This window comes from Chaetodon auriga, chromosome 7 (genome assembly GCF_051107435.1).
Source record: "Chaetodon auriga isolate fChaAug3 chromosome 7, fChaAug3.hap1, whole genome shotgun sequence".
Classification (NCBI taxonomy): domain Eukaryota; kingdom Metazoa; phylum Chordata; class Actinopteri; order Chaetodontiformes; family Chaetodontidae; genus Chaetodon; species Chaetodon auriga.
This window is the reverse complement of record NC_135080.1, coordinates 22,376,225-22,392,981: the sequence shown is the minus strand read 5'-3', so window position 1 is coordinate 22,392,981 and position 16,757 is coordinate 22,376,225. Positions and strand designations below refer to the sequence as shown.

At 42.7% G+C, this 16,757-nt stretch overlaps 1 protein-coding gene across 1 annotated transcript in view; it reads right to left on the bottom strand.

Moving 5' to 3' along the window:
• The window catches only part of LOC143323751 (calsyntenin-2-like), a 233,376-nt gene that overhangs the window by 215,461 nt on the left and 1,158 nt on the right, over positions 1-16,757 (bottom strand). The window lies entirely within an intron of this gene.

Here is a 16,757-nt window from a genome sequence, read left to right as displayed (position 1 = left end):
TAATAAAATGATCTTCTTGACGTAGCTGAAGTGTTAACTTTTCGTGCCGCAGCTTCCAGATCATGAAGCAAGGGACACTTTGTTTTCCTCCAAGGGCCGAAGTCGATGCTGACCTCAGGGCTAGCACCATTCACGTTTACCCAACCGCTGGGAAAGGCATTCAGGTTGAAATATTGGACGTATTCACAAGGTGGCCAAGAACAGGACCCCAAATGAATGCTAATGTTTCCCTGTAACTGCTGGATGTGTAAATAAGCAAGTGTTTGCTCGCAAGTTTGCCATATGAACTTAGAAGGTGACGATATGTCAATGATATGTTCATAACTGAATTCCGCTGCCCCCAAGTGCCACAAAAAGTTATCGCACATGACCTGCCAGGCCAAAATGTTAAACGCATTAAATCTAAGTTTTAAGGAAAAGAAGAAAAAAGAAAAAAAAAAAAAACCTACATATATATGCTGTCTGCAATCTCAAATAAAAAAAAGGACCATTAGTATCATCCTTGAAAAACCTGCCTCAGCGGAACCTCAGGCCAAGCAAATACACACATACTGTATCATCCAACCTCACACTCAAACACAGACACACACTTCCATCCTGCATCCATTCACCCATGAGACTTTATGGACACCTTCCTGTCCATAAACCCAGGAGATGGAATCGAGAGGACAGAGAACGACTCGGAGAGAATTGCCCAGTAAAACACTGGCCCTAATCTCTTGCTACCAGCTCAAATCCTCTCTGCTATTAAATGCCCTCTTTCCCCTTGTGGTGGCATTCTATTAACTGCATTTGTTCAATGAGATTTTGACTTCTCTGCTACTTTGGCCATGACATTGGGAGAGGAATGGAAAAAGTAAAAAAAATGGAAATCATGACCCATGTTGTGAAAGTGGGGATGGTAATAACTTTAGTCCTCCAAATAAAGAGTTTCTATTCAGTGGTAAACAATAAAGCATAGTGCTTATAGGGAGAGAGTGGGAAACAAGGCAGCTGAGCGCGAGAAGACAGAGATATAAAAAGACAGAAGAAGACAGAGAGATAAAGTTTAGAGGGAAGGAAATTAAATTTTCACATGCACATGTTAAACTGTGTGTGTTTGCATATCTGGGTGTCAGACAGTATAATTATGATTATTCCTTCATTCCTTTTGGTATACAGCACTGCATGAGAGAATTTCTTTCACATCAAAAGGCATCTGCTCTTTACAGTGTCACAGAGTGAAGGTTTTAATCCCTCTCCCATTGCCTCTGTGTCTCGACACCGCTACCTCTGTATTTCATCATGCAGCTTCAGAGACTCGAGAGAATACAGGACAGACAAAAACAAGTTTGAATGTAAGAAGAGCTAACAAAGCCAGGGCTGTTACCGAAGGCTCAGTTGCAGCAGCTAGGAGTGGCATGGTGCGCTTGAAAACGAAGGTAATCAAACTGCCCTCCCACTGGGGGATTGCATTCAAAATTGTATGATACAGAGGAAAACAACCATGTCCTACTGCGATTTATATCAACTTTTAATGTAAAAAGACATATTTCATGCCTGTTCTTCACCTTCAGCACAGTCTTACAGATGCACAGATTATCTTTGTGCACTTTAGCAGCAATGCGCTAGCGGTCATACCAGACCAAGTAAGGCTGTGGCAACAACAGCCCTGAGTGTCTTGAATTGAGCAAGGGTGCAAGTTATTGCTGAAGAAGTTTTGTTCTGTAAGACAAAAAAATGTGTTGTTTCTTCTTTTGAAAGTTACATACTCACAATAAGGAGCCTCAGCTGTTGGCAGTGTGTAACAATGAACTGTTTCAGTACTTTTCATTTTACTTGATATAATTACAGCCGTCCATGTGCATTTCTATCATATGGAAACTTTTAAGAAGCTAATTAAACAAATGAATTCACGTAATGTACACTGCAATTATATATTCGAGTAATGTATTTGAAAACATGCCCCAAGTACCTGCCCCAGTGCTGCATCTTCATCTATTTTTGGACAAGCCACTTACTGAAGTAAAAAAAAAAAAAAAACTCTTTAGCTGAATTTCATTTTGCAGTCTTGGGTTTCAGCTACAAAACATGAATAGAATGTTTGAAAGGGTACTTTATATTGGCAGAGAAGCAACGGGCACATCATCATTTCAAACAAAACCATTTTCTTGCATGGTAGGGAGACCACATCACTCCCAGTCTAACTGCATTCACTCATAATCACTAATTTTGTCACAACAAATGAAGTGTGGAAGCATTGTGGAGCACAGTGTAAAATACAATAACATAACGATAAAATGAGACTCGCATCCCACATGCCTGCTCCTGGGATGCATCATTACAGTATATTAACCTCTTTATCTGTCATGTTTTTTCATCTTAATCTTTCCCTGTTGTTGTCCACTAAAAGTAACTCTACATGACGGCTTCTAGGATTTTAAGGGATGCGTTTGACCATATGTGTCATCCTGGCCTTGACTTCCACAAGCCGATGGATGCAGAACAAGTGAGATTTAATGCTTCTCACTGCACAAAGGTGTGAGTAACAAATACCAACTTTCTTGTTTGTAACGTGCTTATTCTGCACACAGCGAAAACTCGTTCTACAGAGACCAGCAGAGTCCGTGGACAGTTACGGATGGTAAATGCCAAGAGAAAAAGAAAGGAGGAGGAAGAAACAGTTTATGCAAAGCAGGCCAGGAACATATAATTTAAATGAAAAATGCATTTGTATGAAAATGCAACAGATAGAATCTTTAAATGTGATTCAACAAAATCTCCGTCCAATTTGCTCATTCCAAGCTGCGTTGTCTCTGTCTGTCTCTCTCTCTCTTCCAGCCTCAGAAGGTTCTTCCTATTTCAATTTCAACCTGTCAGTCAGTCGCTCACCTATTCTCTGCTGTTGTGTCTCTTGCCCTCTTGCAGTCTGTCACAGATTTCCATCATTTTTTTTTTTTTTTTTTTTTTTTAGCATCTGCATATAAACCCAAGACCCTCCCGCTTGCCCTCCCAAGGTGCTGGAAATGGAGAGAAAGTGGCAAAGGCGTGATTACGATGTCATTTCATAAACACTGCACCCCGAGAGACTGCATGGATGAAAGCACCAATGCGCCCGGAAAATTACCCACCCAGCCGGGGCAAGTCATTTACTACACAGTCGAGCAAAATGACAAAAACTCAGACACCGGCATATACACACAAAGCGAAAAGGTGCAAACTGGAGGTAAATACGAAGAAGTGGAAAGTGAAAAAAGAAGGGGGCAAGTCAGAGGTGAAGGAGTGCATCAAGACATGAGATGTGTCTATATGCAAGTGTGTATGTGTGTGTGTGTGTGTGTGAATGTGTGTGTTGGGACGCCTCTACAGGTGTTCAGCCCTCTTGGCTGTAGACAGCAGGGGAGAACTGTCACTATTTTCAAACAGATGGAAAGAGACTCACCAGGACTGAGAAAGACTCAGAGGGCAGAGAATAGCATGTGTCTCACACACATGCAGCACACACACATACACACAAAAACATCCATTTTATATGGTTTTGAGCATCAGGTGGCCAACGCTGGAGTGCTCCAAAATACCACCTGGGAAATGCCACACAGCTAGATATAATCTATTTGTTTGGGGACCCATTGATATCTAAATGGTGTATGTGTATGTGCATATGTATGCGTGTGTGTGAGAGAGGAAGAGAAGAACAGAGAGTAATGAGCAGCAGCTGCGTATATTGCAGGAACATGAAAGTTTGATTTCGAGATGTAGTGAAGGATTAGAAAGTTGATATTTCTTCGCATTTATGAGGCAGAGACAGATTGTTTCATAGCATCTCAATATATTCAAGCATGACTCCAACATTTTCTCAGACATTTACACATGTAGTCAGGTGAGATATATTCAGCAGGAGGGTTTGGGCTAGACATAAAATATTAATGCTACAGCATGCTATAATAGAGCTATACGTTATAATATTTTACGCACTCGACATCCTTCCAGCTTTGTGGCAACAGTTTGTGGGAAGCCATTCTTCTTCTTCTTAAATGAAGTTCAAAAGAATTGAAGCTAGCATAGAACTTGATGAGGTTCATTCTAACACCACCCCTGTAGCCTAAATTGCAGAATTCATGTAGAATAGATACGTTCATTGGCAATTTTCCATCTACCATCTTGAGAGCAAAACGTTTCCTCACATTACGTCTCAGATGGTTTCGTGTCATTATCTCTTTTATACATTTGCCACCTGAACCTATCCAACACCTTTGGCATCAATTGGAACACCTACTGCTTTACTATGTCCAAATACTTGCAGCCATGTATAGTATTTTTAACAATTAGTTTCTAACTCTACAGTACAATTGGCATGACGGTTTCAATAACTGCATCACGTTACTCTGACTTGCCAGCTTCCAACAGTGTATCCTTGTATCCTTGAGCAAGGCAGCACACCCCCATCCACTCCATACAACTTCAAAACAAGCAAAACTATAACAGTGGTGAGAGTAGGAGGCTCTGATACAAGCATGAAGTGCTTGGCTTTGTGAACAGAAAATAAATGAATAAAAAGAAGAAAAACATGTCTTGTTATGTGTACAGAAAAACAAGAGATAATCAAGCTTAGATCTCACAAGAAGACATCCAAGTCTTTCCCAGAACAGCCTTGTCATATTATCTGCATGTAATCCTTTAAATATTAAAGTTTCTATGTGTACTAATTTGTGTTCCTCAAACTTAAGAGCACATTTTTCATAAGCTTGTGCTCTTCGTCACAAAGACGACGTCCCCGCTCTCTGTGTCACTGTGTTTATTTTCTCTTTGTCTTTGCTCAAGAGGACACACACGGTGGAGGGGATTTTTTGCCATCGGCCTTTCACTCTCTCCACCATCTGTCATTGTGAGAAGCTATGAAAGCTTTACCACCGGTGGCCCGTTTCATTCTACAAAGTCAGTTTCCTGTGAGTGCAGAAGCGTGGCCGATATTGGATTTTTGAGGCTGATACCAATATTTATACTTGAGATTAATAATAAAAATCCTATAACAAATCCAAACACATGGACTGATGTTTTTTTTTTTTTGTCCACATAGACCGAGATGATGGTTGAAAGCGTTTGCTGACCATCCGGAACAGTAAACTTACCAAATAAACAGCTAAACAGTAGCTGAGAGGTCCGTTTAATTGCTGGTCTGGAGCTTTCAGTCATATCACGTGATCATCATCTTATGGTGAAACTGCTTTCTCAGGTGCTGTTTTAAAGACCAAGAGTGAATTTCAGCTTTTCAGGAAAATAACAGCATCAGGTGTCATGCCGTGTTTCCAATGGTCCATTATTCCAATTCCCTGCCTTATCTTTTCTCCCCAGTTGTATCCCACGAAGACCTGTCCCTCCTCTGCCTCTGACGGGCTCGAACACAAGCTAATTAGAGGAACACTGGCAGGTATCTTCAGACATGTTGCAGACTGATTTTGGAATAATGGGCCATTGGAACAAAGGTCCCCAAACATCAGTCGTGTCGAATGCCATAAAATGACGCATTAGACATCTGGAGGCCTCCTTAGTAAAGGAGTAGAAGTAGTGTGAGGTTGTTATAGAGCCACAAAGTCTGGCTGATGAAGATCATGTGATATGACTGAAAACACCAGAACTGCTACTAAATGGATATTGTCAGAGTGCTTTCTCAACCACTGTTTCCAAGGTCAAGAATGAACTTTGAACCTTGGTCAAACAATAAACTTTATTATCAAAGATGCCAGTAACATCCAGGAAACCTTTCAACACTCCCCTACTAAGCAAAAAACAACAACAAATACCCCAAAATACGAAAAAATCTGACTGTCACAGAAATGATAGATATGTCATATATTTCATATAAGATATCTCTAAACTCTCTAAATTTCATTTTGGGGCATGCAGCCCAGGTACTGAGTCCTCAGCAGTGGTTTGGGTCCTATTCAAAGCTGTGGCCCTGTGCTGCGTGCCTCCACCTGTGTCTCTCCCCCCTTTGCTGTCCATCTCCTAAAGCTGTTCTATCAAAGTAAAGGCAGAAAAAAAATAAAATAAAACATTTTAGAGCTCTGCTATTCCTCTCACACACATGCTTAGAATTGATTGTCTCTTCCTGGATGGACTTATCTGTGCTACATGTAATAAAAATGGCAGTGTAAGAGTTGATGTGGAGTACAGAAGTGAACTTTTCTGTGGAGCGGTGTGGCTTGTTATGGAGCAGAAAGCGGCCTCTCCTCCGAGGGTGTTCCCTGGCTAAGAGCTCGGTGTGGGGCCCCTCCACTCTCAGAGACAGATGTTAGGGCTGGGTTCGGCCATCCACTCTCACCATAATGAGAACTCATGGGGGTCCAGGCCCACACGCACACACACACATTCATGTACATGCATGAACACATTCCAGACTATACCTGCCTTTCCACATCCACAAAACACACACGCACACACACACACACACACACGCACACACACACACACACACACACACACACATACACACAGCACAACACAAAATGAGAACCAAACAGTGAGAATCAGGGGTTTTGAGTGAGCCAGGGGTGGATTCATGATTTAATAATGATGTGCTGGTTAGAAAAATGAGTGACCTTCACACACACATGCACACACACACACAGGCATTGATGTTAACATACAGTGTCTCAAAGTGACAAGATATTCAAACAGGGGGCAGGACAGCGAAGGAGAGGTGGGGGGCAGACAGAAGGGACTTAAGACAGACAATGTGCGCTTCGTGCCAACCATTTTTGAGTGTTTAATGAATGAACATAGCACCTTAATTATTCACCACCCTATTATTAGCTTCCAGACTGCGATGTCCGAACATGTACGACAGTGTTCGTCATGTGAGGAAGGAGAATAAATCATCATTAAAATGTGTGTTTTCTGCATACTTGCACAACTTTTCTTGTTTACGTGTACGAGTCTATATATGTTCATGTATTTATAGTATGTATGTGTGCCTGAGAAATTCATTCAGGGTATGCATGCAGTATGTGGGTGTGCATGCCAGGATGTTCACCAATATTATTGCTCATATTATTGCTCCACTCTCAGTCCTTTCAGGGGTAGTTTAGCCTTGATAAAGCACAGCCAGCCTAATAAAATCAACAAAAGCTTCTCAGACGGCAAAACTAAAATAAGTCAGATTAAAATTTTAGCTTTTAAATGTCCTTAACCCAATGCCTTTTCAAAAGGAGACTCTCCATGGGGTCCTGGTGAAAGACACAGAGACGGAAAGAAAAAGAGAAATGGGAGAGACAGATCCTGAGGGAAGGAGAGAACAGTACGATAAGACCTGGCTAAGCCTTGCCGTCGGTAATTACCTCCACACTAATGCTACACCAGGAAATCCCAGCGGGAGCATGGAAAAAGATCAGGATGAGAGATTGAAAAAAAAAAACATGAAAAAGAAAAAGAGGAGAGATTTGAATTTGCGATATTATTGGCTTCCAAGATTAGACAAAGACAGACAAGGAAAAGACAGGATAAGGGTAGGATGGAGGGAGATAGAACAGAGGATGAACAAGAGGGACTGAGAGGATGCAAAGGGATGGGAGGAGCAGGTACACAGTGACCCAGATCCTCCTCCTGGTAACACAGGGGGAGCTGCTACAGCCAGGCTGCTGTCTGCCGCAGGACCAGAGCAAAGGATGAAGAGATACAGGACACAAATATGAGCTAAAGCAATGGCTGCGGTGTGACAGCTGGTCCAAATCACAATAAACATGCGGATTTGAAAAACAATCAAAATGTGACAAATTGAGTTTTTTTGCTAACTACGAGAGCCCGTTGGGTTTGTATAAGAGCTGACAGGTATTCTCAGTGCTCCCTCTCTCTCTCTCTCTCCCTCTCTCCAGTTTCCTTCTGGGGAGGGAGGTGGGGGCACCTTGGCGATTTCTCCCAAAACACACAGGGACAAACGAGGGCCTGATCGTGCTGTTAAAAAATGAAACAACCCAGCAGAGAGTTCACATCCCTCAGGATTTGACCTAGACGCAGGTAAACACACACGCACACACACAGATATATACACACACGTTTGCGCATGCAATTACTGAGCCTGGGCAACAGCCACAGGGAACTGGGATGCACCTTTACAAAGGGGAGAGGAGAAGCTCACTGTGTGTGTGTGTGTGTGTGTGTGTGTGTGTGTGTGTCAGTGGCCCAGTTACAGCGGAAGGATAAAATTGCTGCATCCGTGACAGGTCTTCTACACAAAGCTGATCCCACCTGTTCATTTCAAATGCTCCACCTGTGCATGTGTGTGCGTTTGTGCATTTGTGTGAATGTGAGAGCAAACAATTGCTACAGATGTCCTGCAATGAAGGACACTATATTACGTGGATATATTTCAAGTTTTGAGGTGTCACCTTTCAAAGGTCAAAACACACACATGGCGCACACACTCCTCCACAAAACTCATCACAAAGCCGAGGGATTCATGGATCATTGTGCCGAGAATTTCTATGGCGGCTTTAAAATATGGCAGAGCAGCCGGTATGTGAAAATCGTTGGCTACAACTCAATACACTTCAAACTGTTTACTATTTATTTTTAGATGCTTTATGGTTCTTGGCTCGATGGCCCTGATGTTAGGGAGAGTCATGGGCGCATGCACAGAGAGAATACATATTCACAGTCAGCGCTTCAAGTTTAAAGCCCCTGAAAACTTGGAGGCAAAACTTAAAGGTACCATGTGGAGGATTATATTCAGTGTTTTTCCCCAAATTCCACTGAGTATTTTCTTGGGACATTTCCTTCCTCATTAAACATTCACAGGATGGTTTTTGAAACATTTGCTAGCTTACTTCTTCACTGCCTTTGTTGGCGCATCACCATGCGTCTTTGTGAATTGCTGCCACCAAGTGTCAGTCAGCGGAACAGCATGAAACCTGTGACAGGAAGGTGCATCGTGTTGTACCGTGCGTGCATGTGATCCTTATCTAAATCACAGACTCGTGAAAATATTCACCTCGACAAGAGAGCAGAAACACAGGGAAGCTTTGCGTTTCTCTATAACATTAACCTGGCACCTACATTACCCACAATGCAACTTGACCACTGACAATTTGCTTGGAGATTCCGTGTGTTATGCTTGTGGTGGATATTTTAGTCTCGACCTGCTAGCCTCAATCGGAGATGAGACGCAGCCTACAGAGGCCTGACAAGCTCAGCAACGTTGCAACATTAAGTGACATCACTTGAGGAACAAAAACATAAATACAGAAATGTGGTGTGAAATTGTACAACCTCTGGAAGAAAAGTGTATTTTCATGTAGGAGCTGGTGAAAACAGGTTTTCAGGGCCATTGAATTAATAAGAATAGTCCATTCTAGCATAACAATTATGTCCCATATGTAAGAGCTAAATGTTAAAACAGCACTGCTTAGCATTATCATTGAAATGCTGCACATTTCCTGGCCATTCTAACCCGCCCATCTGTCACCCATCAATCACTGCTCAGCCTTATCATAGCTGTGACAGGCTGTCAGGTCCCTGGCGTGTTCTCACATATCTCCTCCCCTCCAATATTCCTGCACACTGGTGTATGCAAAAGCGCGTTCACGCTGAGGCGCGAGCTAATGGAAAGACAAAATCACCCCGTAGGTCTGCTTTCAGCACAATGGATAGCTCCATTGCTGCAGTTTCTTGCTGAGTGTCATTGGCTCATTTCATGACCAAGGACAGCGCCAGACACTCACTTCATGTCTGCTTGTGTATAACTCCACTGTTGTCTTGCAGTTTTCAGTGGCACGTCGTATTTCTAAAGGAGAATAAAAAAAAAACCCAAACAACAGCTGTGATGCAGCTTTCAAAGCATTTCTAGTAATCCAAGGTGCATCAACACATATGACATATACATAGGCTCGATAGTACAGTGCATTAAGCAAGGCTAAACATTTCACACCCAGCTCTTTTCACTTAGGAAATAATGACTCATATTTCAGTGAACATGAACAGAAAACAGTGGTGGTATTTATAATAGAGGAACAGAGATAGCAAAGGTAAACAGACATAAGCCAGACAGACCTTGACTTCGATCTCTACCCTGCTGGCAGGCTGGACCACCGCCACAGGTGCTGACACTAGTACTGTAACTCACAACAAGCAGCACAAAACATGCTTTTTATCGGGCCGTGTCTGCGGACCTCTGATTGATGGAGTTTTAACTGCCAAAAATCCCTGAGTCCTACCATGTGCATCTAAAAGAAGAACAAACATATGTATGTGGTTATGTGTTTATGTGGAGTCCTCAGGGAAGTAACAACATGTGTTTCATTATTTGTTTGTGTACGTTCAGAAATGTCTGGGTATATAGGTATAAGCTCTGCCAGCTCCTGTTCAGCCTGTAAGTGGCTAGCATATGGGATGACAACTGTTGCCTTCATGGGGAAATGGATGGATTAATTGAAATTGAGCACAGATAGGAGAACAGACACGCAAGTGATGAGCACTTAACACAATCATCAAGGCAAAATCACACAGGGATTGGTTGTGTACTGTGTGTTTGTGTGTTGTGTGCTGGTGTGCTTATGTTTATGGTGGGTTTTAAACTAATGAAGGAAATAAAAATTATCACTTGATTAATGTGTGTGCGGGCAGCCCAATACCTGTGGATAATCATCAACCTTGCAAACCATTAGCAAATACATGGTGCTAAGGGTTTCTAATGGGGTTGTGTGTGTGTGTGTGTGTGTGGATTGACAATGAAGAGCATGTGTTTGGGCAGCTTGCAGTGCTGAAACAGGCAACTGCTGCTTATGCAGGGCTGACCTGAATATGGAGCCGTCCATAGCAGTGAAACCGCAGTATCCTTACACTTGCTACAAATGAATGGCCTTGTGAGCAAGCAAGCATAAGAACAGCACAAAAATGACATCACAGCCAGTGGTTTCAGTAAAAATGCCTTTATGTACAGCACACAGTAAACTGATAATGCAGTGGAGCTTAATGCTCCAGCTTGAAAGTCAGTCGCTTTGTCTCGATTTCAGTGATTTTACAGATCTAACTGGCATCCATGTAGTCTGGTCTTTCTTAAAGTGAAAGCTTCTGGGGAAATATGCTTCGTCACTTCATACCACCTCGGCCATCTAAGAAATACTGAATTCCCAGTGGTTCCCAAAATGTCAAATATTCCTTTAACTCTATGTTTAATATGCAAGCAGGTCACTAGTTGGTCAAGTGCATTGTCAGAGATCAGATATAAATTTTTGAGCAACGTGAGCAGTAAAATGATAATAGTTTCCCCTGCATCTAACCCATTGTGTGCTGGAATAGGCTGAAGCCCCTAAATCTGTAGAGGCTGAAAATATATAGGGGATGTATGGATGAAAAGATTATTATTTCTATTGAAAGAAAGCAGAGTATTAACAATAATACATACAAGTCAACACCGAAAGCAGAGAGCTGTCTACACTAAGCTACTTTTGCTCTGTCTGCATGTCCATTATAAAAGTCTGCACTCAACTCGGAGTGCTCCACCTGTCAAGTGTGAAGATTTATGAGTCACAGAGACAAAGATCTCCTGCTTTCTCTCTGACCCCCTCTCCTCTCACTCGTCCTCTAACTCTCTCCATCTTCTCCCTCTGATCATTTCCTCTGAGGTCAGCTAGACCCAGCTGGTGGAGAGGGACAGGTCAGGCGCTATCTGTCTGTGTAACTCTTCGCTACTCATCAGTGTGTGTGTGTGTGTCTGTGTCTGTGTATGTGTGTGCCTCACATAGCCTACGTATGTGTCATTACCCCGCACTGAAAAATAGAAGAGAGTCCGCTGGTGAGATTGGACTGGAAGTAAGTGATTGGAGGAAAACAGAAGCAAATGGATGAGAGGAGGACTGGAGTCCTCTGAAAATCCTGGAGAGCTCTTGGGTGGGTGGGTGGGTGTGTGTAAAAGAGCATGGTGAGAGTCTGGCAAGATGCTTAAAAAGTCTAACAAGCTTGATTATCCTGAAGAAGTGGGGACCAAGTGCAGCACTGCAGTGATGACACACACACACACACATGTTCACACCTAGACATGCAGCGTTACACGGCCTTTCAGTCGGCATGCTCTCAGTCTTGGTTTGTTTTTCATGGTTTGGGTTCAGCTCCTTGGTTCCAACAGAGGGAATTCTTAATGTGAATGCATGAACAGTAGTAGATTGCATTTTAGACAACAGATTCACAGCAACAGTCTGGGGAAGGCCCCTTCCTATTTCAATGTGTTGATGCCCCTACGCACGGCCGGGTATATTAAAGATCAGTGTTCGGAGCAAATCTCTGCAGCCTGGCTCCAAAATCTGGTGGGAAGCTTGAAACCAGAGGAGGTGAGGCTGTCACAGCAGCAGAGTAATGCCTGTGGTTTTGGAATGAGATCAACAGTCATATGTCTGGGCGTTCACATGCTTTTGGCCAAGTGGTGTCGCACTTTCATTCTATTAAATGTATGTGTTACTCCATACATTCACCGGGTTTGTCACTGCAGCCATATTTGGTCTGGTAGGGGAGGGGGTTTATGTTGACATCTAATTCAGGATGTGGTTAAAGTTAGAGTTAAAATATGACATTTCACCAACTTTTCTCTGTCTGTGCTCTTCTCACTCAGTTTTGGCATTCTCAGTGCTCATTGTTCAGAAAAATAGGCTTACTAAAACAGTAAGCTCCAACATGAAAGGAAAAACAATCACATATCCTATAATGTGTGTCTTTCATCAGTTCAGTACATTTAAGGGTTTCTTCTGTGTGTATGACCAATTTATTGCAGCTAATGTTAGCTTTTTTCTATCACACCGCACCAACGTCATGGTTCTTCTTTGCCTGTGCTCTTGTTACACTAAGTTTAGAATCTGCTTTTATCAAGCAATTGTCACTTGTGACCGCAGTGACTACGCATATAAGTAGACTTGCTAAAACAGCATGTGAACACATCTGCTGTCTCGGTTTTTAAGATAACAGAAAAAGTTGATGTTTGAACTGCAAATGAGCAAACTTCCATCTGCTGATGAAGATCGTGGAATAGGATTAAAAGCTCCAGAACAGTTAGTAAATGCACCTTGTGTTGAGGCTGTTTGCAAGGTCAAGAATGAACTTTTAACCTCACCTCCTTCCGCTTTTCTCTGATCTTCTTATCATTATTTCCTTTTCCTTTCCTTCCTTGTTTTGTCAAGTCTTTTCCTTTCTTTTCCAGTCATTACCTCCCCCTCCAACTTAATTCTGCAAAACCCACTCTGACCTTGTCTCTGATCAAATTCTCCCTCTGCTCTCTTTCCCTCTCACACACTTTGTAGGGCAAATCAATGGGCCTTGGATGTCTGAATATCTGCTGCCAAGTATGGTCAGCCATGACCACTCAAAGACACCGACAAAAAAAAAAAAAAAAAAAAAAAAACAAGGAGGAGAAAAATGAGACACCCACTCAGTGTGCGGTGCTCCCAGTTCAGTCAGCTGCTGAACTACATGCTCGCACACACTTTGTCTCTACTCCTAAACCCTCCCTCCTCTTTCCACTTCTACAAAGACAATAGACTTGGAAGAGACAAAAATACTGGAAGTAAAAAAAAAAAAAAAAAAAAAAAAAGAGTCAGATACTGTATAAAAGATGTAGGAAGATGTAAGTGTATAGGCCACGGTGGAATACCTTAGATAAGCACACAACACTAAGATCTGATAATAGCTTTCAGGGACAAAACTTTCCTTCATTCGCAACTTTGTGTGTATGTTTACAAGGCGGCAACAAACACCCACATGAAAACAACTCCTCCCTCATCCCATACTTAACACCGAGGCAGAAAGGAAAGGCTTGACTTCTCATTAATCATAACAGAGCATTTGTTCACTAAGAATCTAAAGTTCAATATGCTGGATGGAGCCGTGTGATACTAAAGTCACAAGGCTTTCGGAGGAGCTTCAGTTTGATCCGGTACCACGAATCGCAGGATCACAGGAACCCTGCTTCTACTCGTTTGAAGACCATAGCTTAAACTTATCCACCCCGACTCTATCTTTTGTCTCTGATGGCTGTAGAGCTGTGCTGGGATCAGTGGCCTGGCGCCCCACCATTGCCACAACCACTGAGCCCTCCTATGACTCAAATGGCATGGGGCTGTACAGACATCAGCAAAGCTTTGAAAACAGAGGACAAAGCAATGTTTGTAAAAAAAAAAATCTGTGATGTTAGTCCATGACACTGAGCTCTGCCTCCCCTGGCCGCAGCGAGGCCGGGCAGGATCGGTGCCGCATCCTGTGTCACAGACTTGTTGGAGGATTTATAGAGTGCTCCCATAATGCACTTCCTTTCTCCAAAGGGAGGACATAAATCTGCCTGTGTTTTTTTGTCACCCCCTTTTTTTATTTGCTAATAGGATCCTCAAATTATCCTCTTGGCTCCCTTGTGCGCACACACCAAACCATCGGCTTACGCATTCCAGACGCACACACAGAAGCCCTGTATGGAAAACCATAAATTAAAGGACTTTCGTCAATTAATCCTTCAACTTCACAAGCAGGCATCAGGCTACAGCCACAGCCTAAAGCTTGCTACCAAAAGGTTGAATATTACAGTCTAAGTGTTTGCATGTTTACTGACAGAAAAAAAAAAAGTACAGTCTGTTTATCTGGACATAATAAAGCAGCAAAAGGGTTCCACCAACAAAGAGTCACACAGTGGGTAGCTGAATTAAAATATACTGTGCTGGTAATGAGCTATCTAAATTCAGAGTTCATATTGCTTGGAATTACACAAAAGCGGGGCTCCGGGCAGCGCTGGCAAAAACTCTATAGCTCTTTCTGCTTCGCTGCCAGAAGATTCTCCCTGTCGAGCGGCGACACGGTCGGTCCTGGGGAAATCGTTTGAGCCACAGCATGTATCTACGAATGCAATAATTCCTTTGTAAACGACATCACCTCCTCGCCCATTTTTGCATACTTGGCGGCTGTCAACATGTTGGCTGCACTCTATCATTCTCCCTGCGCATGCATGTGCATCATGCACACGCACGCATGCATGCACGCACACACACACACACACACACACACACACACACACACACACACAGACACACACAAACGCACACACACACAGACGTTCGTGCCTCAAGCTCTGATTACTGACAACTCTTAACACATACTAAGTAGATACATTTAGAGACACAGAAGCCAAGTCTGAATGAATGACTTGAGGGTGACGGTGATTAAAGGAAGTTGCACGTCCACACGTTCCTGAAATGAAACGGTGGCTAAACACAAAATGACAGGAGTGGCGGCGCTTCAAAGTTATCTGGAAAACAGGTTTGCATATTGGCACTACGGAGCCAGATCCTTTTCCTCACTTGACACGAATGCACTATTTCAGTTGTCATTTCAAAAACTGAACCAGTGAAACAGATTCAGAAATGGAAGATGATTTAGGTTTGTTGTTTCTTAGAGGTCTGCTGCCTGCCAACTGTGACAGGAAACGGGAAAGGCAGCAAGGGTCAGTTCAGCAACAGATCCCTGAGACAATACACTCTTATTTTCTCCTGGATTTAACTGCACTGTACAGAAGCCCCAGGGAATCAATTAGAACCATGGTGTGCTTGGTTTTTCAGCCCCCATTGACTTGGCAGTAATTTGTTTACCTCACAGACAAGCTCCAAAAAAAGCCTTCCTTGCAATGCAACTATCCTGTTATATCCTGCAGTATTACATTTATGAACATATTAGATTAATACACAATATCCACAGACATGTAACAGTCTCTGCTTGAATACGCACAGGGCGGCACATGATAGTAACACCACTGTTGCTTCGAGTAAATCCCATTTAAATGCAAGTGCATACGAGGCAAAAGCTTGACCTCTGGGCCAGGTGAGGGCCTGCTGCAGGTCTATTAGCATATGTTTTCCTTCCACATGCACAACAAAGATTGCAGCTGCAGCCAGCCAGCCGACCAGCAGGGAGGCTCTTTCCCGTGTCAGGAGGCAAGGAGGATAACCAGCTTATCACACTATTGGTGTCTCTTGGCTCCCAGACGAAACTGACAGGTGTCACCTTGTTATTTTACTGTGGAAAAGCCAGGCTTGGTCTACGGGGAGTTGATTAGCACGAACCTGTTGCCGCATTTACCCGCTTACCTACGGCACATGCCAAGCTCACTGGAGGATTGAGCAGTCCCGCTGCAGTGGGTATACTGGTAGACCTAAAATTAGCTCAGCTGTGAAGCAAAACTGCCAACAGTATGGCACATATTTATGACATCTGGATATCATTATCGTAACAGTATTTTTGGTGCTTTGGGGGATTATTTCTCACTTGTTTTGAAATTTTAATGGCCTACTTGCAGCAGTGAATTAAAGTAGCTTGCTGGTAAATGCCACCAATGCTTAATTTTCATATGCATGTAATGTACATGATTTAGGATGGTTTGATCAACGTTTGGGTCAATTTGCAAGTACTACCAACAGGTATGAACCTGGAAATACCTCCTAAGTCCCCTGATATCAGTCGGGGTGCTGTCATGTTTGCTGTAGAGGAAGTCTGCATCACAGTAGTTGCAGGTTTGTTTATTAAGGACACAACCATCTTAGTTATTATCATTATTATTGTTATTAATCTTTGGGAGTGATTTACTCACACTTTGAAATTTGGTCTCCCATGTTCAGAAGAATACAGTTGACTGTGGGTACTCTCTTAAAGTCCACTATAAGGTAATTATGGTCCACATGTGCACTAATAATGATGCACTGCACATTTTCAACTTCAAATGAAAGGCATTGGAAGAAACCAAATACTACTTCTTTGCAGATTTC